General features: G+C 40.5%; 1 protein-coding gene across 3 annotated transcripts in view; it reads right to left on the bottom strand.

Moving 5' to 3' along the window:
• The window catches only part of fbxl15 (F-box and leucine-rich repeat protein 15), a 159,590-nt gene that overhangs the window by 24,580 nt on the left and 109,841 nt on the right, over positions 1-25,169 (bottom strand). For all 3 annotated transcript variants that reach the window (XM_058061052.1, XM_058061049.1, XM_058061051.1), the window contains one exon: positions 4,719-4,881. The gene's annotated coding sequence lies outside the window, so the exon portion shown is untranslated. The remainder of the gene's footprint in view (positions 1-4,718; positions 4,882-25,169) is intronic.

Here is a 25,169-nt window from a genome sequence, read left to right as displayed (position 1 = left end):
AATCCTTTGAACAAACATCCTTCAAACCACATTCTTTGATCCTGTTCTTAAAACGAAATCATTAGAACCAAATTTATAGAGTCAAATCCTAAGAACAAAAATCATTCGAACCACATTCTTCGATCCAGTTCTTAGAACAAAATCATTAGAACCAAATTTATAGAGTCAAATCCTAAGAACGAAAATCCTTCGAACCACATTCTTCGATCCAGTTCTTAGAAAGAAATCATTAGAACCAAATTTATAGAGTCAAATCCTAAGAACAAAAATCCTTCGAACCACATTCTTCGATCCAGTTCTTAGCACGAAATCATTAGAACCAAATTTACAGAGTCAAATCCTAAGAACGAAAATCCTTCGAACCACATTCTTCGATCCGGTTCTTAGAACGAAATCATTAGAACCAAATTTATAGAGTCAAATCGTAAGAACAAAAATCCTTCGAACCACATTCTTCGATCCAGTTCTTAGAACGAAATCATTAGAACCAAATTTATAGAGTCAAATCTTAAGAACAAAAATCCTTAGAACCACATTCTTCGATCCAGTTCTTAGAACGAAATCATTAGAACCAAATTTGTAGAGTCAAATTCTAAGAACGAAAATCCTTCGAACCACATTCTTTGAGCCAGTTCTTCGAACAAATTCGAACAAATTATTAGAACCAAATTCTTAGAATCAAATCCTTAGAACAAAAAAAATCAGTCAAACTGCATTCTTAGCCAATTCTTAGAACTAAATAATTGGAACAAAATTCTTAGAGTCATATCCTTACAACAAAAATCCTTTGAACCACATTCTTAGAGCTAAGTCTTTAGAACAAAAATCCTTCGAGTCAAATTCTTTGAGCCAATTCTTAGAACTAAATCATTAGAACCAAATTCTTAGAGTCAAATCCTTAAACGAAAATCCTTCAAACTGCATTCTTAGAGCCAATTCTTAGAACTAAATAATTGGAACAAAATTCCTAGAGTCAAACCCTTAGAACAAAAATCCTTCGAACCACATTCTTCGAGCTAAGTCTTTAGAACTAAATCTTAGAACCAAATCTTCTTCTTCAAACACAATCTTTAGAACCTCACTCTTAGAGCCAAGTCCTTAGAACTAAATCTTTAGGATCACTTTATTGGAACCTTGGAATCCTTTCAAACTAAATCCTTCGAACCAGATTCTACTGAATAAAAACCTGTAAAACTGAAAGTAGCCGTGATGAGTGATAGTGGCGGGTGTGAATCCCAATGAGTCCCAATGACAAATACTAGCGTATCGCTCTCTCAGCAGCTTGACCTTTTTAAGAAAAATCATGGCACGTTTGCACGAAAGTAAAAATGAGCCGGTGTCACGAACGCCACGTTGGTAATGATGCTGACCCGCATGATTCTCGAACGGAAAGACGTGCGACTACATCGGCGCCTTGGCCGTCATGGCAACAGATGCTGCGGTTAGCATGACTCTGTGATTTGGTCAACGAAGGGCGTCCACGCCCGGTGCCACGTGGGCTCCTCGGTCCCTTTCCTACAATTGTTTGAAAAATGCTCATTTTTCACGAGGATCCCTTTTGACAGGTCGATTCTGACAGCGCGGGGCCTCGCTCATTAGAGCTAATATCATGTTTCTGTGGCGATCCCTCATCATTTTTGGGCCTCATTGACTATTTTTCCTCATAAGATATTAAGCATTCAGAGCTCATTTACATCCTTATTTTTCAATTTGCTGCCGCACTAGTTTAATTTATTCCATATAATTTCTTTTTCTGAGAGGGACATTAATCATTGCCTGTTCCTTTTAGTGCCTCTGGGACTTTTTCCCTCCTCGCTAAATCAATAAAATAAAGTCTCTTCCTTTGCTGAATATGATAAAAGAGTTTTGCCAAGGGACATCAGAGTCCGAGCCGAACACCCACCCCCCCCCCCCACTTCTTGTTTTATTCATTTAGGATTCCGCGCTTGTTTATTTGTCTCTTGAGCTAACGCATGCGCTCGTCACATGTGCGCGGTGCACAGGAAGGGAGGTCACTCCATAGACGGGACGCAGCCATTCGTTTTATCCTACGAGCGGCCTTCCTCTTGATCATCTTCATAAGACGACATTTTTTTTTTTTCCTGATTTTATATTTTAATAGCCGGCCTGAGATAGTCAAGTGTGAAGAAAAGGGGGAGGTTGTTATAGGAATTTAACTATCCTTTACAAATTGATTCACACTTGAGCAGCACACAAGGTCCGCGAGGTAAATTACCAGGAGGACACAATCATCCTCGTCCTTTGGATGGACACTAGCTTTAATAAAAGATCATTTCCTTCAACAAAAAAAAGAGAGACTTCTTACTTTTTAGTAGCGGCCTTGCTCATTACCATGGGGCGTTAATCTATATTAAATTATTACCCCTCCAAAAAAAAAAAAAAAAAAACGGTTCCTCTCAGGAAGACGAGTTCAAGTCTTAATGGCATCATTCCTCTGCTGTCATTAAGGATATTAAAAATGCATTAAGAGTCAAAAGTACTGCTGAGTGGCAGAGCAGCCGGAGTTGGCCCTTTTTCACATGTAGGAAAAGTTGGACGAGTACTTTTTAATTGCCCACCCATTCCACTACGTACATCCCCCCGCTGACCTATGCCCTCCCCCATCACTTCATTGCACTATTGTACATATACTATCTGTTGATTCATTGATCATACTGTTTATAATTTACATAATCTGCAATAACCATACTCTACTCTAGTCACTTCACTGCAATACTGTACATATTACTGCTATTATATATTGTCATATCCATACTGTTTATAATCTGTATAATCTACAATAGCCATATTATAGTCATTTCCATACCCTAGTCACTCCATTGCAATACTGTATATATTACTGTTATTATATATCGTCATACCCATACTGTTTATAATCTGTATAATCTACAATAGCCATATTATAGTCATTTATATCCCTGTACATATCCTCACTGTATTATAGTCATAGCCTGTATAGTTTTATTTACATAGATCTGTCCATACTAATGTACTTATAAAAAATTGCACTTCTGGTTGGATGCTAACTGCATTTTGTTGCCCTGTACAAGTGACATGAGCAATAACAATAAAGTTGAATCTAATCTAATCTAATGTCCGTTGGAGAGATTAGGATTTCTTACAAAAAGTCAAGTAAGTCAATTTTGTTTACAGGTCTAGAACCGACCCGGAAAAACTCCCTCAAAGAGACAAAAACTATGTAGTGTAATTAGTGAAATACAGAGGTACAGTAAACCTCGGATATATTGGACTGGGATACGTATATCGGAAATTCGCTCACAACGGACAGATAAAAAAGAACCAATATTTCCAATAAAAATTCATTGCATATATCGGATTTTTTATAACGGATTTCGCCTATTTCGAAACAAAATCTCCAGTCCTGTTCCAATGCATTTCCATGAAATTTCCCTGGCATATATCGGATGGCCGCATCGTTATGCTAATCTTGTTGATGTCACTGGCTATTGTCTTTCTCCTGGCTCCAGATTTCGGACAAATCTAAAAGTGAGTGACGTCAATAATACTAGCACAGCAGGGAATGAGATCTTAACCTCACTATTGGAAATAACGTAGGCCTGACGGGCGTAACGGGGCCTAGCTTAATTAACAATTTCTTAGTTAAATTCTCATGACCTTACGTCTCTTTTCATTGCCCAGTCCAGGTACATTGGAAACAGTCAAGGAAGTGCCTTTTTATAATGGATAAAATCCCATTTACGCATATACCGGATATAAATCCGATATATGCGTAAAACGGACATTTTCCGGTATACGCATATAACGGATTTCGCTTATATCGGACAAAACCAGTGGGAACAATTGAATCCGATATATGCGAGGTTTACTGTATCTGGGTTTTTGTTATTCATTTGGTCTGAACCAATGAAAACTGAATTTTTTCCATGAAAAATACCATAATTTCGTAATCTGCACCCACTAAATTTTAAGAGCAAAAACGATTTCTCCATACTTGATCTGATCTGGAACTGATGCCTGATTGTGAACTGAAGTGTTTATGACCACACAGACGAGGGTCTTCAGTCATGAGGGATGCCCCCTGCAACGTTTCCACATAGCCAACCGCCAATTGACGCCCCTGCACAAGCTGAAGCTCCATTGTTCCACTGAAAGATCATGATGGCCCCCACTTCCCCTGTGGAAAACATTTAATGTCGGATCTTCTTGTCATGCCAGTAACGTTGGAAGCCACCAAGACCGACAAGGTTACATTTTTTCTCTCAAAACTTTCTTCCACCTTTCAATGTCCCATCTTTGGCGCTCTTACATAAATTCAAAAATTTCGATATGAGGCATTTGAAGATGTTTTTTCTTCTTAAAACCCTTCTCTGGCAGATGCGGTCCAATGGTTATTGGGCAACAGTAACAACCTACATTTGGGCCGAGGGTCGTCCCGATCATCTGACTTTTTTTTGGCGCTTGATGTTTTTGTTCCACAACCCTCAAAGTCTCTGAAGAAGTCTCAAATGTCTTACTCCATTGAATGTAACGTGCATGTTTTCGGAATGTGGGAGGAAACCGGAATATCCGGAGAAAACATGCATCACAGAAAGATGTTACACATAAATATTTGGACAACTTTTGATTAAATGCTTTAGTCCAAGCAGAGCATCGTAACACGGCTAGGTGAACAGTGTAAGATGGCGAGTTAAACGTTAGCTTAAATAGTAGCCTACCTGTCATTAATCGCCATCGTCTTTCTTCTCCTCCTCCTGGGAGCGAAAATCAGTCGTCTTGACAGGCATCACGATTAAACAGCTTCAGAAGTCCTTCATCACACACCTTGTCAGCCTCTCTCTCTGTGTCTTTCTTTGTGACTCTTCCTTGTCTCTTCATTGCCTGTTGGTTACAATGGATGGTTGCTTGGTTATCCAAATACTCCAAATAGAAGCTGTAGTAATTTTACACTTACTTAAGATGGGTGCATAAGACTTGAAAATGTCATATTAGCATATTAGCAAGCATGTGCATGCATTAAAAGTTGCCTTCAAAAGTTGCATAAATGAATGAATGAATGAATTCTAATATTCTGAATTGAATGAGTCGTCTAATTTAATCTATAAAAGTGCCATGCTATTAGCTATATGTTCTCATTTTTCAGGAGCACTTTAAACATCAAACCACATAAATTACCAAATTGAATTTTAAATTAAATTTTTTTTTTCTGTTTTTTGACATGCAAGTCATGTTGCCAGCTTGTGTGTTAAAAGTTGAAATACTGGCGGGCCGGATTCAAACGCTTGGTGGGCTGCACGTGGCCCCCGGGGCCGTAGTTTGCCCACCCCTGGCTTAGAGGAATGCATAGCTGCTAAAAAACCATGGATCTCCACTTTAGTAGCAAACTTCTCATACAGTTAGATTCCCCTAGATGCCAACCATTTGTACATGTTTAAGTCTGTTTGTTCGGTGTCCTTGAACGCACCAGAGTTGTGTGCTGAGACAATAATTAAAAAAAAAAAAATTGGTGCTCTTTTATATTGCTATTTATGGTAAAATATCAGAATCACGGTAAAAAAAAAAAAAAAAATACCCACAATATTTTACCTGGTGAGCATTTTGAGTTATTTCAAGCTCGCCATCGTTTGGGCCGACAGGAAATGAAAAAGAGGAGCGGTAACGGCGGTGCGTGAGGCCCGCCTCGCTCAATGGGACACACTTGGCCAGACCGGCTGGGCGGAGCGGTCGTAAAAACTGATGAGGTCTTAGCGGGGCGATCTGATTCTAATGTGAATTAGAGTTAAGGGGTACTTCCTGCCGGGCTCATATTTAGGACAATCTCCGTGGCTAGCAGGCATCCGTTGGTAATATGACACTGCTAATAATAATCACAGAGGGGGCCATCTTTTATATCGCTGCAAGGGAATAAAAAAAGAAGAAAAAAAAAATCCTTTTGTCTTTCGCTTAATGTTTATCTCTGGGGAACGACACACAACGACACTTTGCTAATTCTCTTTGTGGTTTGTTTACAAAGGAGCTAGGTGGGAGGTGCTAATGCTGCGAGACCATTATGTTGCGATGCTAAATCTAATAAACAAATCATCAATCTTCATGTCAGGGAGGATAGAGAGCTTCCAAATACCACGACTCTTATTTGTCCGTCTGTGTGTGAGGTCACTGAAGTACACGCTTGGATCACGTTAGCCAATTTTGGCCTAAAAGTCATTAATCACCGAGACTCGCTAACGGTCTTCAACATGGTGGGTCAGAGTTGTTGGGTATACGGAATGCATGAATTGGATTTCCGTTATTTGCTATGAGAAAACTTGCCTTGGTTAGAGTCTGATGAATGATGCTAACCAAGGCATTACTGTATCTGTATGGAACTGTTCTATATAATAATGTCGATTTTGATATCACGATGAATCAAATCATATTGTAAGGAAAGCCATGACATGAAATGATGATTTCAACAACGACCCTATTACACACTCAAGCTGTTTTTGTAAAAATAAAAACTAAAACAAAGTGCTTGCTTCAGTATGGTAACATATTGTTAGCAAATTAAATGCTAATTATATTACAAAAATGAGTGTCCAGACGGTCAAGAAAAATGCAAAAATTTCTCAAGTTTAGATTAGCCTACAGAAGCATTTCCTTTCTTTTATGCGCGTCCTGAACTTAAAGCCAAAGCAGCTCTCTCTAATCAACCAAGCGTGGCCCCTCCCCTTGAAGAATAGGAAGACATTATTCAGCTTCCTCCTTCTGATCTGGAGGCCACAACAAACCGTGTGCAAGGCATGGCTGACTGCGTTAAGCAGGAAGAAAGTTGAAAAAAAAAGAAAGATGGAGGAGGAAGGAACACAATGTCCTCTTGTCGCTGGCCACAGACGCTTCAGACGGCACCTCCACCATGGTGGCCCCCACGCCGTCAGACGTCCTGAACCCTGACGCCTGACTCGGAGGCGAGGCGACAAAAGAGGAAACGCCGCTCAAATATAATGGATTATTTTTTTTAGGGATTTATTGGAGCTCCAAAAAGTATGTTTTTGGATAAGACCGTTTTTTTTTTCTAACAGCAGCTCCCTGTGACATCACAATGAACCGGATTTCCTTATATGGGCGTTTCAGGATACAAGCTCTGTGCTGTTTTCACCGTGTTTGCACGGAGCTAGCGCTAATGCCGTTCATTAAATATTTATTCCGCTAACTTAGTGGCAGGCGGCACGGCGGCCTGGTGGTTAGTGCGCAGACCTCACAGCTAGGAGACCAGGGTTCGGTCCCCCTCGGCCATCTCTGTGTGGAGTTTGCATGTTCTCCCCGTGCATGCGTGGGTTTTCTCCGGGTACTCCGGTTTCCTCCCACATTCCAAAAACATGCTAGGTTAATTGGCCACTCCAAATTGTCCATAGGTATGAATGTGAGTGTGAATGGTTGTTTGTCTATATGTGCCCTGTGATTGGCTGGCGACCAGTCCAGGGTGTACCCCGCCTCTCGCCCGAAGACAGCTGGGATAGGCTCCAGCACCCCCGCGACCCTCGTGAGGAAAAAGCGGTAGAAAATGAATGAATGAATGAATGAACTTAGTGGCAACCAGAAATGGTTGAAGATTCCAAGTTTTCCACCAAACTGTTGCTAGCGTCCGATGCCTTTCCAAAGCTACTTGCAGTCAGAAGTGCGAGCTATAACTGTGTTTATTTTCCGTAAGCAATCGCTCGTCTGTGTAGCATTATAGAGTGTGCATACAGGAAGCGTCTTACCTGCATGTGTGCTAATTACAAGCTCACCGATGTTTGCACCAAGAATAACCTGGAATAAATGAAAACAGACAAGGAAAGACAAGGAAATACCGCCGGAATAGGTGCAGATTCTGGAAGATCTAGAAAGCTTTCTGTGTGGGTTATTGCGTGTAGCTGCTCTAGAGGAGTCCATAACTCAAAATACAAAGGGAAATAATTCTTAGAATCTAGGGCTGTCGATCGATTTAAAATATTTAATCATAATTAATTGCATTTTGTCCATAGTTTACTTGGAATTAATCACATTTAATCGCAGCTATAAATAAGTTTTTTATCTATAATAAGTAAAAGAAATCTATTTGTGATAAACGATTCAATGCCAAACATCAAATTGGCCATTATTTAAAAAATAATATACAGTCAGACAGCATATTTTTTTAATTAATATTTTTCTTTATTATTAGCATATTAGCTCTTAAATTCGCCCACGAGGTTGAGCAAATGAGCGAATGAGAAAGTGCCTCCCACAATGACACTAAAATGTTTTTTTTTTTTTAATTAAAGTGTCAGCTCAATGTAAGATTTGTTTATTTATGATACTGGATATTCAATATTTTTATGTATTGCACGTAAAAGTAACAAAAAAATGTATCTGATATTTTTAATTTAAAAGACAACAAATAATGAATACATTTTTATTGATTAATTTGTCAGAAAATACACAAAAATCTTCAATTAATTGCAATATTTTTTCATTTAATTCATTCATTCCAAAAATATTGACAAAAATAAATTAAATTAAATTAAATATAGTTGGTGTTTGTAGCAGTACTTTGATAGAAAAGTAACAGTTTTGAATTTTGAATTCGCCGTAGTGGCGTATGGCGCGGAATGCTAAACGGGTAAAGAGCCCTGTGGCTGAGGCATTGCCCCCCCCCGTTTCCACTTAGCCCTATTTGGCCATTCTGGCTCACACTCATCACCCCCCCCCCACCCCTGCTGTGATTATAAATGGGCCCTCAATCAATAGTGATAGAGAGGAATGAAAAGAAAGCGATGTGGCGACGACCTGCGGGCGTATCTCGGGGCCAAAACATGATAGCATTAAGGGGGGGGGGGGGGGGGGGGTGAGCAGCAGCAGCTTGAAAGCGGCTTTTTACTCTGACAACATTGTAATTGTCCCTCGGGGGGACCGGCGGCTCTTGTTATTAGAAAAGAAACTCTCCCTGTTGGCCACTTGCGCTGCACGGCGTTATGATGAATAAACGCCACAATGAAAGCACACTTCTTATTTCTCGTAGGAGGGGGGGGGGGGGCTGGGGGTGTATTTATACTGTAATAAAATTTAATAACAAAATTATCTAATTAAATGTATTTAGAAATATGAACTCCTATATGTCACTTTTTTATTTTGATTTATTTATTGTTATAATCCATCCAATCATTCAAAAGACATCCCCTTTAGTCCCGCCCATTTTAGAGGAATTTTCAAGGCAATTCTAGGGGTTATATAAACATGGATCATACCAAAAAGACTCTCGTCTTTCATCAGAAAAGTTCTTTAATAATAAAAGTTTCAGCAAAATATCGAGGAGGTAATATACATTTCAAGCATAACTTTCATTTAAACACAAATTTAGCATATATCCTGAGTCTAAATTATTATGTCATCACTTAAATGGCCATCATTCGCTACTAATACACAGGAAGCTAAATAGCTAGTCAACAAGTTGGGGTTGCTCACTCTTGGGAAAAACTTCCCTACTAGTGTTTTATTCGAGGTGACATATCAAATTATTAGAATCAACTCTGCTCTTTGCTCTTTTTTTTCCTATAATATAAAATTTTCTTCTTAAATAATCATAATTCCCGTAATATTATAACTTTTCCCCCAAACTAATTATGAAAAAAAATTTGTTTCTTATGTTACGACTTTTAACTATGCAACTAGAGATGAAATCTCTACACTCTACAAGAAGCGATGAAGTCTGTAAAATTAAATAATTACAAATAAAAAATAAAAAATCACAAAATTTGTAACTATAATGATGAAAATGGTAATATTAATGATGATTATAATGATGGTAATAATGATAAAGATTATAACAATAATGATAATGATAATAATAATAATATGTAATAATATTACAATACATAATATGTACAATACATAATATTACAATGATAATAATAACAGGGGAAACAAGACAGTGGCATGAACATGATTATATCCTGCAAAAAGGGGTAGGAATTTATAAGCTTTTGCTTCAGCCTACTCCTTTTGGGCTTGGGATCAGATAGTTGAATACAAATGTAAATAATGGAAAGTTATATTTTGATTGATGTAAGAAATGCACTGTAATGATTCACATATTTGCCTAAATAAAGGGAAAAAAAACAAAAAAAAAACTATAATAACAACTATAATAACATTATTTTTTTTTTTTTTACACTTGGAAAATTAAAATTTATTTTCTTTAGACTATGATTTTTTTCTCTAAATATTTTGGCTTTAAAATTTGATGGATTTCTCCATGTACTCCGGTTTCCTCCCACATTCCAAAAACATGCTAGGTTAATTAGCCACTCCAAATTGTCCATAGGTATGAATGTGAGTGTGAATGGTTGTTTGACTATATGTGCCCTGTGATTGGCTGGCCACCAGTCCAGGGTGGCGATCCCTCGCCTCTCGCCCGTACACAGCTGGGGTAGGCTCCAGCCTATTCCTGTGACCTTAGTGAGGATGAGCTGCATTGAAAATTGATGTATGGATGTACGGAGGTTGTAGTGAAGTGTTAGCTAGCTCGTTGTAACTAGCGACAAACAACAATTCAAAACTTTATGTGGTGTAACAAATGATTGAATATTGACACCACTTCATTCTCGTAAAGGGTAAGGGGTGCAACTGGGATTTACCCTTTTGATATTTTGACTTTATTCTTGTAAAATTTATGCTGATTTTTAAATTTTTGCTGTTGTTGTTGGGTTTTCTTGTTAAATTATATTTTTAGAACATGCTACTTTGGACACCCCTTTTTTACATATTTGAAGTTTTTTCCAAAAAGGTCAATAATGTTCTTGGGGAAAGTAACTAGCAAATATAGCTTAAAGTAATTTGCCCAACATTGTTCCTGAAATGAATCATTGGGCCAGTTCCATCGATCCATGCAATATAATAACTATTAGCACGTGTGATAAATTAGCTCATAATCTAAACGGCTGAGGGGGAAAAAAAAAAAAAAAAGAAAATCGGCCATTAGCATTTGGCCACATGAGTTTGTGTGGATAATTTAAGACATTTAAGTGGAAATGAGCTTCTCCATCAAACGTCCCCACTGCTTCCATTTACATTTCTTGCATACGAGTCAATTTGTAGCTGCCCCGCGCCATAAATCATCGCCACCGGAATGCTGCGTCGGTACCTCTGCACATTACCCCCGCTGCCGACTACTTTCAAAAAAAACAATTTAGAAGTCAATTTGTGAAAGAATGAAAGTACGGCTGTGTGCTACTTCAAAATGTGCTTTTAGCGGCTAAAAATATGTTCATATGTTCATCACGGCAGCCACTTCCTGTACAGTAATGGCCGCGTGACAGAGAGACGGCAGCCAGCCGAGCAGAAAGCAGCGGTCAGTAAAATAGGTACAAGATTGTCTCACATATCAGGAAATAATTGATGACCTCCCCTTTTTCCCTTTTTTCCTTTTTTCCGCTGTCTTTCTCTCCGTGGGAAATCATTTTCAATCTATGGCTCAGCAGATGAAACAAATGCTGCTGGCTTGCTTTGTCAATTCGGGCTCCTCCGGGTCAAACAAAGCGCCTTCGCCGACCCCCCCCCCCAACTTCCCCCCCACCCCCCCCCCCCCCCCCCCCCCCCCACCCCCGGCTGTCGGGCGAATGTGCTGGGCAGCCATGCTGAAAATGTTCCCTTGTCCTCCACAAAATGATACGAGCGACTTTGTCTTACACCAACGCTTTTGTTGTTTGTCATTGACAAACTTCTTAGAATAATCATAAAAATATGGCGGCCGACGTATTATTTACTTCATATGTTGATTACCAAGGCGGGAAAGAGGAGTACTACGATAAGTTGGAATCTCGAGGGGACGGTTTCAGGGTCCAGGGTCACGGGTGTGCTGGAGCCTATCCCAGCTGGCGGGGTGCACTCTGGACTGTAGGCCAGCCAATCACAGGGCACATATAGACAAACAACCATTCACACTCACATTCATACCTATGGACAATTTGGAGTGGCCAATTAACCTAGCATGTTTTTGGAATGTGTTAGTGTTCTTACACAGAACACTAAACTCATCACACACCAACTTGACACTCAAAAGGTATAATTATGAAACCAGCTCAACCGAATCATTCATTTATTCATTCATTTTCTATCCGCTTATGTCGACATCCCTCGGATTGGCTTACTTTTCGACATAAGCGGATGCCGACATAAGCGAATGTCGACATAAGCGGATGTCGACATAAGCGGATGTCGGCATTACCGGATGTCGACATAAGCGGATATCGACATAAGCGGTTGTCGACACAAGCGGATGTCGACATAAGCGGTTGTCGACACAAGCGGATGTCGACATAAGCGGTTGTCGACATCCGCTTATGTCGACATCCGCTTATGTCGACATAAGCGGTTGTTGACATAAGCAGTTGTCGACATCCGCTTATGTCGACATCCGCTTATGTCGACATAAGCGGTTGTTGACATAAGCAGTTGTCGACATAAGCGGTTGTTGACATAAGCAGTTGTCGACATAAGCGGGTGCCGACATAAGCGAATGTCGACAACCTCTTATGTCGACATCCGGTTATGCCGACATCCGCTTATGTCGACATAAGTGGTTGTCGACATAAGCGGATGTCGACATAAGCGGATGTCGACATACGCGGTTGTCGACATAAGCGGTTGCCGACATAAGCGGTTGTCGACATAAGCGGTTGTCGACATAAGCGGATGTCGACATAAGCGGTTGTCGACATAAGCGGATGTTGACATAAGCGGTTGTCAACATAAGCGATTGTCGACAAGTGGTTGTCGACATAAGCGGATGTCAACATAAGTGATTGTCGACAAGTGGTTGTCGACATAAGCGGATGTCAACATAAGTGGTTGTCGACACAAGCAGATGTCGACATAAGCATGTGTCGACATAAGCGGATGTCGACATAAGCGGTTGTCAACATAAGCGGTTGTCGACAAGCGGTTGTCGACATAAGCGGATATCGACATAAGCGGTTGTCGACACAAGCGGTTGTCGACACAAGCGGATGTCGACATACGCGGTTGTCGACATAAGCGGTTGCCGACATAAGCGGTTGTCGACATAAGCGGTTGTCGACAAGTGGTTGTCGTCATAAGCGGATGTCGACATAAGCGGATGACGACATAATAGAAACTAGACATTGCTTGCGCATTGCCTTGGCTGGGTTAGGAGTGATAATAATGGGTGATTTTTTGTATGAATGACTTTTATCAACATAAAATATAAATTGCATGAAATAATTTTCTCTTATCTATTTTGGAGCAAGCAGCAGATTTGCCTTTTGACACTTTATATGAATAAACGTGCAGCGTCATTTATTGCTCATAGCGTCCACGCTACGCTCATCAACGTCACTGTCTCAGTGTTCAGTGTTTTAATTGAGGGGTGAAACGAGTATGCCACATACACACGGGACACCCCGCCACCCTCTTTCTCAAATCTTCCATGCAGCAGGACCAGGGGGGTGAGGAGGGAGGGGGGCAAGCTCTGAAGGGTCCGCCGCGGGTGGGTGGTGGTGGGTCCTGTCATTGTCGGACATTACCAAGACAATGGAGCCATATGGGGAACAGAAGGATGTCCCACTCGCCTTTTTTTTTTTTGGGTGTGGGGGGGGGGCTTATTATTCCCATCGGTGGTCACTTTGAGGTTACAGTTTTTAGCATAACAAGTGAAGTGGAAGAGGGGGGGGGGTCATTTATTGGCACGGCATAAGGAGGGGAGATTTATGGGCTTTGAACAAAAGTCAACACTCTTGACGTAGCTTTTCCAGAGGGTGGGAGGAGTGGAGGTGGGGGGGGGGGGGTATAATGGTGCGACATGATGTTCATCAAATCAACATTATGTCAGCGCCGCCGCTGGTATTGTCGGCCGCACAAAGGACAAAGCGACGCAACGACAACGCAAACAGCGACGGCGTTCCAAAGTGTGCGAACATCTTGCGTGTGCTAAATTGGAAAATCGGAACGGCGGCGTGACGCCGAGCATCAAAGCGGGACAGGAAGTCATATGGTGAAGTGTTGCTTGAGCTGGTGCATTAATTCCTCTGGAGATGCCGCGGAAGGGAATCTTTGAATCCCGCCAAAGTTCCACCTGAGGCCATTAGCGCACCTCCAGTGTCAATAATTATTCCGCTATCTGCATGTAATGAATTGACCATTCCCATAATCTGTCTCATAATGGCTTTAGGACACCGAAGGGTCCTCTAAAAGAAGATGAGAGCATATTGATCCTCAAGATGAATGCTCTTTAGGATGTTAATAGTCTAATTTGCTTTAATGATTTTTCCCAGCACTTTGCCAGTCAAGGACAGGATAATATACACTTAAAAAGGCATTCCCGGGAAGAAGCGGAGCAACTGGACACTTCCTGCATGAAAATGTAGGCCATCCTGGTGCTATGTTCAGGAGTGGGGGTAAAGAAATGGGGGGATGACCGTATGTCGACATAAGCGGTTGTCGACATAAACGGATGTCGGCATAAGCGGATGTCGACATAAGCGGTTGTCGACATAAGCGGTTGTCGACATAAGCGGATGTCGACATAAGCGGCTGTCGACATAAGTGGTTGTCGACATAAGCGGATGTCGACATAAGCGGATGTCGACATAAGCGGTTGTCGACATAAGCGGTTGTCGACATAAGCGGTTGTCGACAAGCGGTTGTCGACATAAGCGGATGTCGACATAAGCGGTTGTCGACACAAGCGGATGACGACACAAGCGGTTGTCGACACAAGCGGGTGTCGACATAAGCGGATGTCGACATAAGCGGCTGTCGACATAAGCGGTTGTCGACATAAGCGGATGTCGACATAAGCGGATGTCGACATAAGTGGTTGTGGACATAAGCGGATGTCGACATAAGCGGATGTCGACATAAGCGGTTGTCGACATAAGCGGTTGTCGACAAGCGGTTGTCGACATAAGCGGATGTCGACACAAGCGGTTGTCGACACAAGCGGATGACGACACAAGCGGTTGTCGACACAAGCGGGTGTCGACATAAGCGGATGTCGGCATAAGCGGTTGTCGACATAAGCGGATGTCGACATAAGCGGTTGTCGACATAAGCGGATGTCGACATAAGCGGTTGTCGACATAAGCGGATGTCGACATAAGCGGATGTCGACATAAGCGGATGTCGACATAAACGGATGTCGACATAAGTGGTTGTGGACATAAGCGGATGTCGACATAAGCGGATGTCGACATAAGCGGCTGTCGACATAAGCGGTTGTCGACATAAGCGGATGTCGACATAAGCGGATGTCGACATAAGCGGTTGTCGACAAGCGGTTGTCGACATAAGCGGATGTTGACATAAGCGGTTGTCGACACAAGCGGATGTCGACACAAGCGGTTGTCGACACAAGCGGGTGTCGACATAAGCGGATGTCGGCATAAGCGGTTGTCGACATAAGCGGATGTCGACATAAGCGGTTGTCGACATAAGCGGTTGTCGATATAAGCGGATGTCGACATAAGCGGATGTCGACATAATGGAATGAATGCTGATGAATGCTCTTTAGGATGTTAATAGTCTAATTTGCTTTAATGATTTTTCCCAGCACTTTGCCAGTCAAGGACAGGATAATATACACTTAAAAAGGCATTCCCGGGAAGAAGCGGAGCAACTGGACACTTCCTGCATGAAAATGTACGCCATCCTGGTGCTATGTTCAGGAGTGGGGGTAAAGAAACGGGGGGATTTATGATCAAGCCTGCCATTAGTTTATCTTTATTTGCTTCCATCCGAGGTAATTATCCTGAATTAATGCCTTTTGTGGAGCGTCGTGGAAAATAACATTAGCCGTGTTCAATTCCACCATAACCTGCTCGCACCTCATAAGCACAATTGTAATGTTCTTTATTCTTTTTGTGGCGCTCTAAGGCTCATGCGGAACCCACTTGATGACTGGCTTGATGCATCATTCAATTAAATAGCAATTAGCCGGCGCCGTGTGAAATACATGATGGCATTTCACAGTGCAGCCTGCAAGGGCCGTGTCACACTATTTGGGGGTGGGGGAAATATGCCTGGAATTATGACTTGGGATAAATCACGAGTGTGTTTTGCTTTTTCTTTGGATGTGATATCATTACAGAAGTGGTATCGCAAAAATGATGTGGATAGTTTCAAGAAAACTGCAATTTTTTGGTAGTTTTGTAGTTTTATTTTTCTGTGTGTTCTAAACATTCATTCATTCATTTTCTACCGCTTTTTGACGATTAGATGATTTGTAATAAAGATGATACAATGATTTGTATTAGAGACCTCTAGACACAAAATAACACCCCTATATTCACCTTTACATTCATATTACCCAATATAGTAGACATTCATTCATTCATTTTCTACCGCTTATTTATTAGATGATTTGTAATAAAAATGATTACAATGATTTGTATTAGAGTCCTCTAGACACAAAATAACACCCCTATATTCACCTTTACATTCATATTACCCAATATAGTAGACATTCATTCATTCATTTTCTAACGCTTATCCTCACGAGGGTCGCGGGGGTGCTGGAGTCTATCCCATTGTTGTCTACATGGTCACACTATGTATATAAAACCATAAAAGCTTGTTAGTATGTTTTTTTTCCTATTACATGTATTAATTACCTGCCTCATTTTAGCTGTTTGGATATCTTTATAATGCACTAAAAAGAGAAAGCCCTGTGTTTTGTGACGTGATGCTTATGGGTGATGGGCAGTTTCCCTTTAAGATGAGACAAAGGCGGCGTGCTGTGACAATATGAGCCATCAACCGCAAACGACGACGACGACGACTTCCTTGAGATGGAATTCTTCAGCACGTATTCGCCCGCCGCTGACAAACAGCTAAGGCAGGGGTGGGCAAACTTTTTGACTCGCGGGCCGCATTGATTTAATAAAATTGATGGGGGGGGGCAGACTATATACTAATTTACACATGACAGTCCATTTGTACACGTATATTTTTTACACATATTATATATATATATATATATATATATATATATATATATATATATATATATATATATATATATATATATATATATATATATATATTATTACGACCAGTCCAGGGTGTACTCCGCCTCTCGCCCCAAGACAACTGGCATAGGCTCCAGCAACCCCCGCGACCCTTGTGAGGATAAGCGGTAAAAAATGAATGAATTATTATTATTATTATTATTATTACAACCAGTCCAGGGTGTACCCCACCTCTCGCCCCAAGACAGCTGGGATAGGCTCCAGCACCCCCGCGACCTTTGTGAGGATAAGCGGTAAAAATGAATGAATTATTATTATTAGTATTATTATTATTATTATTATTATTTTTATTATTATTATTATTATTATTATTATTATTATTATTATTATGACCAGTCCAGGGTGTACCCCGCCTCTCGCCCCAAGACAGCTGGGATAGGCTCCAGCACCCCCGCGACCTTTGTGAGGATAAGCGGTAAAAATGAATGAATTATTATTAGTATTATTATTATTATTATTATTATGACCAGTCCAGGGTGTACCCCGCCTCTCGCCCCAAGACAACTGGGATAGGCTCCAGCACCCCCGCGACCCTTGTGAGGATAAGCGGTAAAAAATGAATGAATTATTATTATAATTATTATTATTACGACCAGTCCAGGGTGTACCCCACCTCTCGCCCCAAGACAACTGGGATAGGCTCCAGCACCCCCGCGACCTTCGTGAGGATAAGCGGTAAAAATGAATGAATTATTATTATTATTATTATTATTATTATTATTATTATTATTATTATTATTATTATTATTATTATTATTATTATGACCAGTCCAGGGTGTACCCCGCCTCTCGCCCCAAGACAACTGGGATAGGCTCCAGCACCCCCGCGACCTTTGTGAGGATAAGCGGTAAAAATGAATGAATTATTATTAGTATTATTATTATTATTATTATTATGACCAGTCCAGGGTGTACCCCGCCTCTCGCCCCAAGACAACTGGGATAGGCTCCAGCACCCCCGCGACCCTCGTGAGGATAAGCGGTAGAAAATGAATGTATTATTATTATTATTTTAATTATTATTATTATTATTATGTGCTTGTGTCCCTTTTTTCAGGAGCATTTTGTAAACATCAGACCACATCAAATAACGAAATTGATAAAACAGCTACTTCGACCATCAAAAGGTTGGCTCAAGCCATGACGCCAGGTTGTACGTTGAGTTTAAATGAAATACTTTGGAAAGAACAGGCGGGCCATATTCAAACACTTGGCGGGCCGGATGTGGCCCCCGGGCCGTAGTTTGCCCACCCCTGAGCTAAGGAGTACTTTGAGTCTCCTCCCCCACTGCAATTTTTTACATTTTATCATTGAAGTCAATGAGGCAATCTGCAATTGAGAGCGGGATGAGTGTATTCAGAACGCGGTCACACAGCCAATCTCCTACTAAAGAGCAGCGATAATGTAATAATGCCCCGGCGATGTGGCGGGCTGTAATGGTGCTGAACATCTCCCATTCATCCGACACTACCTGATCATTGCTTTAACGGAATAATACATTACGGCGGGAAATGGCTGTAAACCTGCAACTTTTTATCCGGAGGATGTGGACTCCTCGAGGTACTATAACGTCGCCGGATAACGTCCTGTCGCCTCGCAATAAAAGGCACAGCTATCAGGATGAAATGGAAAAGAGATTGAAGTCCTTCTGTCAATGCTTCTTATTTTCTCACCCGGGGGGTGTTTGAATTATTCCGAGAACGGGGGGGGGTGAACTTTTCCCAGCGAAGAACACAAGAAGCGGTTCTGCTCCGGGTATGACTGTAAAGTAGCTTTGATTGAACGCTACTCGACAGGTCTTGTCAATTGCTCCTTCCTTGATAAACGACACTTAGCTGTCTGTCAATAACGGCCCGCCTCCATGTGCTTAAATGGACCCGGGCGCACCAATGTTATGGCCGTTCATTCTACTTAAATGACTCCTCTTTCTTACATAATTACCGAATGACCCCCCCCCGTACTCCTCTACCCCCACCTTTATAAGAAAGTAGCCCCGCAGAGGTCACGGTTAAGGACACGGGAAAGAATATGACAGAGCAAACAAAAGCTTAACGATAATTGAGAAAAGAGAGAGGCGCAAAAAAGGGGTGACATCCACCATTAACCTTATATCGGGCCGTTTTGTAAATCAATGTCACTCACATTTAATAACAAGCGTAATCAAAGAAATTATGCAAATTGAATTTGATGCCTCTTGCATTATGCAAATCCCCAGCCAAATATAACGAGCGCCGACACCTGACCAGCCCCTCGTTGTTAGCGGCGGCGGAGGCAAAACGCTCCGTGTTCGCTATCTTGTTGTTATGATAAAGACATTTGTACTTGGGCTATTTCAAGCTACAGTGGCTGTTATTAAAAAGGTCTCCAGTCAGGCAGGAAATGTTTCGCAGAAATAGAAAAGCAAACAACAGCGAGTCATTCCCCCCCCCCCGCTATTGTATTGTTTTGTATTAGCGGCGGCTTACAAGTGCTCCGTAATAACAAAGTGACTCGCTACATCCGCTGCTAGCAAAATAACTAAATGGTGGGGAACCAAATAGCATGTCACCCGGTGCAGCACATGCAGTATATAAATATGGAGGATGGATGGATGGATGGGAGAAATCGATGCATCTATTTGGAATGATTTTTCGTGGTTGGATTTATCAATAAACTAATTAATCAATCAATCAATCAATCGACTAATTGATTGCATGATTGATTTATTTGATTGATTCATTTACACAATTATGGGGGCTCGTCACTCAATATAACAGTCTGACTCACAGTGTCATCTTACAATAAAGACTAAAATCATCACACAGTAACTTAACACTCAAAACGTAGCTAAGAAATATACAAGTACCAATATGAGTTAAAAAAAATACATATTTTAATATTCAAATGATGTATTTTATCCATTTCATTAGTTATATAGCTACCCATGCGCTGCAATACTGCCTCTGTCCACCAGAGGAGCCCAGAGGTAGGCTGACATCATCGCAGCACTGTGGGAGGCCTAAGCGATTAAATGCTTTGCTGGGATTAAATGCATTATGGGAAAATATTAAAATAGTTGCTTTTCATTTTATTGGTACTTGTATTGTATATTTCTTAGCTACCCTTTGTTTGCTAACTAAGCAGCTTATACATCGAAAATTATGGTATTAATGGTATTTGTAGTTTTTTAACAGAAATATACACATTATATACATTTTAACTATTGTTTTACCAATTAAAATTGTAAATAATAATAATAATAATAATAATAATAATAATAATAATAATAATAATAATAATAATAATGGCGGATGGATGTAGATTTATTGATACATTAATGGATGGTTGGATAGCTATATAGTGGAATCTATTGACGGACAGATGGATTAATGATTTGGTAAATTGACTTATTGATGGCGAATATTGATGACGGATAGCCAACATGACATAAAACGTCATCAATCAATCGTTTTTGGGTAGATGTCGCTATGGAACAGATACCACATAGAAAATGATTAGTTGATCATGTGATGTTGCCATCTACGTATATCTGCCGCTACCTGCAGCATAGATGACTTCTGCCTGTGTGTGTTTTACTCCTTGAGCGAGTAAAATGAGCTTCGATCAGTCCCGGCAGTCGTCCCATCAAGAGGTGGGAGGTTAGTTGGTCGTCACGGCCATCAAGACCCCGGCCCGCACACAAGACGCCTGCCAGAATCAATGCTAATTATGCCGCCATCTGTGCAGGCTTGACACCTGTTCGCTCGCAAGCAACGTAGGAAGACTAAGTCTATGAAGGAGATGACTAACTCCGTGTTGGAGAAACACTTAGTGGCTTTGTTGGATAAGTCAACACAAACGGAAAATGTTTGGGAGTGAAATGTGATTCCGTAATTTAAAGAATAAACACGATCACATGGTTTCAGACTCGATCGGAATCAGACGTTATCGCTCAATCGGGATAAATATGTATACTTATTCTCATTGCATATCATTTAGCAGATCTTTACTACAGAGTGAGACCTCTTCACTCCATACCGCTCCATAACATGACATCACTCGTGGTTTAATGCCATCAAGCAAGCAGAACACAAAAGTCGCCCGACTCCCGAAGTCTGCGGTGTGGAGAATTTGAACGCGGATGACAAAAACCGTGGAATTGCAGAGTCTTAACTTTGGTGGTATGACACAAACCTGCTATGACACCTAAAAAACAAACAATACAGCGATTTTACCCAAGCAAGGAAATCGTTTTTTTTAATTTTTTTTTTTACTTTTTTTTTTATCTACTTTTACAATTTTTATTTTGTGCACACTGGGAAGTAAGAAGGACTTGAACTCATTTAGATTGGACCAACTGTACCTGTTGATTTTTCGACTACCAGGAGAACCAGGATATACATAGGGAGGAGCCACCTGGCGTGGCCCAGCAAGGTGCACTGTATTCGGGTACACTCCCTGAGCAGCCGGTGGGATTCAGGTGGCCGATACGTTTTTTTTTTTTTGTGCTCGATTTTTTTTCCCCCATCATTACGGAGCCATTTTGGTACTAGGACTTCAGATGTCTCCCTCTTAAAGGAAATGTTTGCTATTGGTTGGCGTAGAAGTTATTAGCTAATGTTCATTATTTGTATATGATGTAACAGATTCTGTCGGAAAAAAGAATAAACTTATAGAAGAGACAAAAAAAGTGACTTTAAACTCTTTAATTAAATCGAGTAGAGCAAATAAAGTTGATTCTTTGTTTTGTTCATTTTAATAATTTTTTTAATTTTATCTCGGCCTTTCAATGTTAAGAATTAGGACCTCCTGTTTAATTCATCACACATCATCGTCCCGTCACACAACCGGTATCAGGTAATTTTAAGATGCTTAAGATAAGATAAAACATGCTTACATGCTTTCACTGTTAAGTCCCTAAATACCAGATAACTCTTTGGAATGTTGCCGGATTTTGTGACCAAGTCACTGGTAACGACCCACATTGGTGGGATAATCATGCCCCCCTCGTGTGAGCGTTCATGTCTGTGGAGGAAACTGGAGCACCCGGAGAAAATAGAACAAAAAGGCGCCCCAAAAAATGGATGCTAAGCACAGAATGAAAACCAGAAGCCAACAGTTTGACTTCACCAACTGACTTGCTTGCAAAAGGAAACCGATAAAAAGCTGTTTGTCTGTTTGCTCACCGAGGCCAAGAGGCCCGTCAATGTTTTTTTTTGCGCCCCTTGAAAGAGACCTGCCATTAAGGTGACGTGAGAAACAAATGAGGCCAATTTCTCCTCCAATGTCCCCATCTGATATGTCAATAAAAAGGCCCGGCGGCCGCAGGATGCTCACAGATGGATTTTTCCTGGCAGCCAGACAATCAGTAGAATGCATCCAACTCGCCTTCGATGAGCGTCGGGGTTGTGGGGGGGCGGAAGGGGGGTCCACAAAGATAAAACCGATTGACTAAAGGAGCAACGGTGGATCGGTTTTGGTGAAATATATGATTTAGTGTGGAGGTTTGGAGGAGATAAGGAACACAATGCATGTGAATGATGTTTGCACGTCTCACTGGAAGATTTCTATTTTGCAAAGATATACCGTCTATTCATATTTCATCATTTTTAAGCTTATTGTTTGTCTGCAACAATTGCTTTTCACTTTTTTTCACTTGCATAATACCTTTCAACCTGCAATATTGCAAGGGATTACTGTATTAGAGTCCTCTAGACATGAAATAACACCCCTATAGTCACATTTACATTCATATTACCCAATATAGTAGACATAATAAGACATAATATGCCTTAGTTATAGTACACAGCAATAAACAAAATATAGATGCACTAGCATAGCAGTATTTCCTACTGAAACTTCTGTATTCATAAATCAAATATTTTAGTTAGAGCATAGAAGACCTTTTTACCACCTTATTTTAATCTTAATAGAGCCCTCTAGACATAAAATAACACCCCTATAGTCACCTTTGTACGCATATTACCCAATATAGTAGTATAAAATAAGAGAAAATAATCCTTATTTATAGTACACAGAAATAAACAAAATATAGACGCACTCACATAACAGTGTTGCCTACTGAAACTTATTGAAAATTTGCCGAAAAATAAATCAAATATTTTAGTTAGAGCACAAAAGACCTTTTTATCACCTTCTTTTAATCTTACTAGAGCCCTCTAGACATGAAATAACACCCCTATAGTACCTTTGTACACATATTACCCAAATTAGTAGTATATAATAAGAAAAAATAAGCCTTATTTATAGTACACAGCAATAAACAAAATATAGACGCACTCACAATAACAGTGTTGCCTACTGAAACTTATTGAAATTCTGTATTTATAAATCAAATATTTTAGTCAGATCATAGAAGACCTTTTTATCACCTTCTTTTAACCTTACTAGAGCCCTCTAGACATGAAATAACACCCCTATAGTCACCTTTGTACGCATATTACCCAATATAGTAGTATATAATAAGAGAAAATAAGCCTTATTTATCATACACAGAAATAAACAAAATATAGACGCACTCATATAACAGTGTTGCCTACTGAAACGTATTGAAAATTTGCCGAAAAATAAATCAAATATTTTAGTTAGAGCACAAAAGGCCTTTTTATCACCTTCTTTTAATCTTACTAGAGCCCTCTAGACATGAAATAACACCCCTATAGTCACCTCTGTACACATATTACCCAATATAGTAGTATATAATAAGAGAAAATAAGCCTTAATTATCGTACACAGAAATAAACAAAATATAGACGCACTCACATAACAGTGTTGCCGACTGAAACTTATTGAAAATTTCTTTTCATAAATCAAATATTTTAGTTAGAGCACAGAGGACCTTTTTACCACTTTCTTTTAACCTTATTAGAGCCCTCTAGACATGAAATAACACCCCTATAGTCACCTTTGTACGCATATTACCCAATATAGTAGACATAATCATATGCCGCAGTTTTTGTATGATTTAGTCTTCATGTAAAATGTTCATAAAAAGTTTGCCTCGATTTTTATACACTATTTCCTGTACTGTTTTGCAAAATCGAGCGCCCCAACGAAGCATAGCATGATAAAGATGATGAAATCTGTTGTAAAATTATAAATATTCTCAATGAAATGTATTTTTTGTTAATATTTTGGGGAGTCTGGAAAGGATTGATAGGATTTACATGATTCCCGACTTGTACCTCCGATTAAACATAACAAGGGTTTTCCAGATAAGCGGCCATTTTGTCAATACGTCCTTACCAGAAGCTGACTTTTTGCTTTTTCGTGTCCATCCAAGAGAATCCCAATAACTTATTAAAATATGACTGCCTACTTTCATTATTAAGTTGGCAAGCTGCCACGTTGATCCCATCGTTCTTTATCGCCCTACATGGGAAAATATGGCTAATATGGAGCACGGATCAATTATTTGATCCCTAATGGGGAATAAACGTCAATGGTGATAACGTTTTCCCAAGCAGGCCAGGACCGACGGAGAGAAACGAGAGTAAATCCCAATTAGACGGCGACATTACGAGACCACTTCGCTTTGCCGCGACGAGGCTTTACGTGCGGAATTACGGTATCGTGTGCCGTGGATCGGCGCTCATTACGTATGTCGCTCATAAACGCAAATGTTTTTCAATAAATACCGACGGGGGAACGAGGCTTGGCGCGGTCTGAGTCGCGATGGCGGCATATGTTGAGGTGGTTTGAGTCCTCGGGCTCACGCAATCTGGTCCCATCTCTTCCCGCTTCCGTGATAAATCACGCTAGCTATTTTTCCCATTATGTTAATCAAAACGCTCGCCATATGTATTATTATTATTATTGGAATGAAAGCTCGGTGTCGGAGTGAGAACCCGGAGCTTTAATGGACGGCGTGAGGCGGTTTCGGGATAATCCAACAGCTGCTGTTATTTATACATCTTGTTAGCGTGTTTTTGATGCGCTAGGTGTGCTAATCTGGATTCATTTGGGTCTAAAGTGGTCTCGGACCCTGTACTGGGGGGTACAGGGTCCGAGACTGGGGGGTCCCGTCTTAAATCCCAAGGTTGCTTCTGTCCTTGACTGAAGCCAGACGCTAGTTTAGATCAGGCCGTTTAGCTAACAAAGTCATTGTTATGGTCGTTGTCGTCTCAA

The sequence above is a fragment of the Doryrhamphus excisus genome, chromosome 22 (assembly GCF_030265055.1).
Source record: "Doryrhamphus excisus isolate RoL2022-K1 chromosome 22, RoL_Dexc_1.0, whole genome shotgun sequence".
Classification (NCBI taxonomy): Eukaryota; Metazoa; Chordata; class Actinopteri; order Syngnathiformes; family Syngnathidae; genus Doryrhamphus; species Doryrhamphus excisus.
The sequence above is the reverse complement of the archived record's forward strand: the minus strand, read 5'-3'. Positions and strand labels throughout refer to the sequence as shown.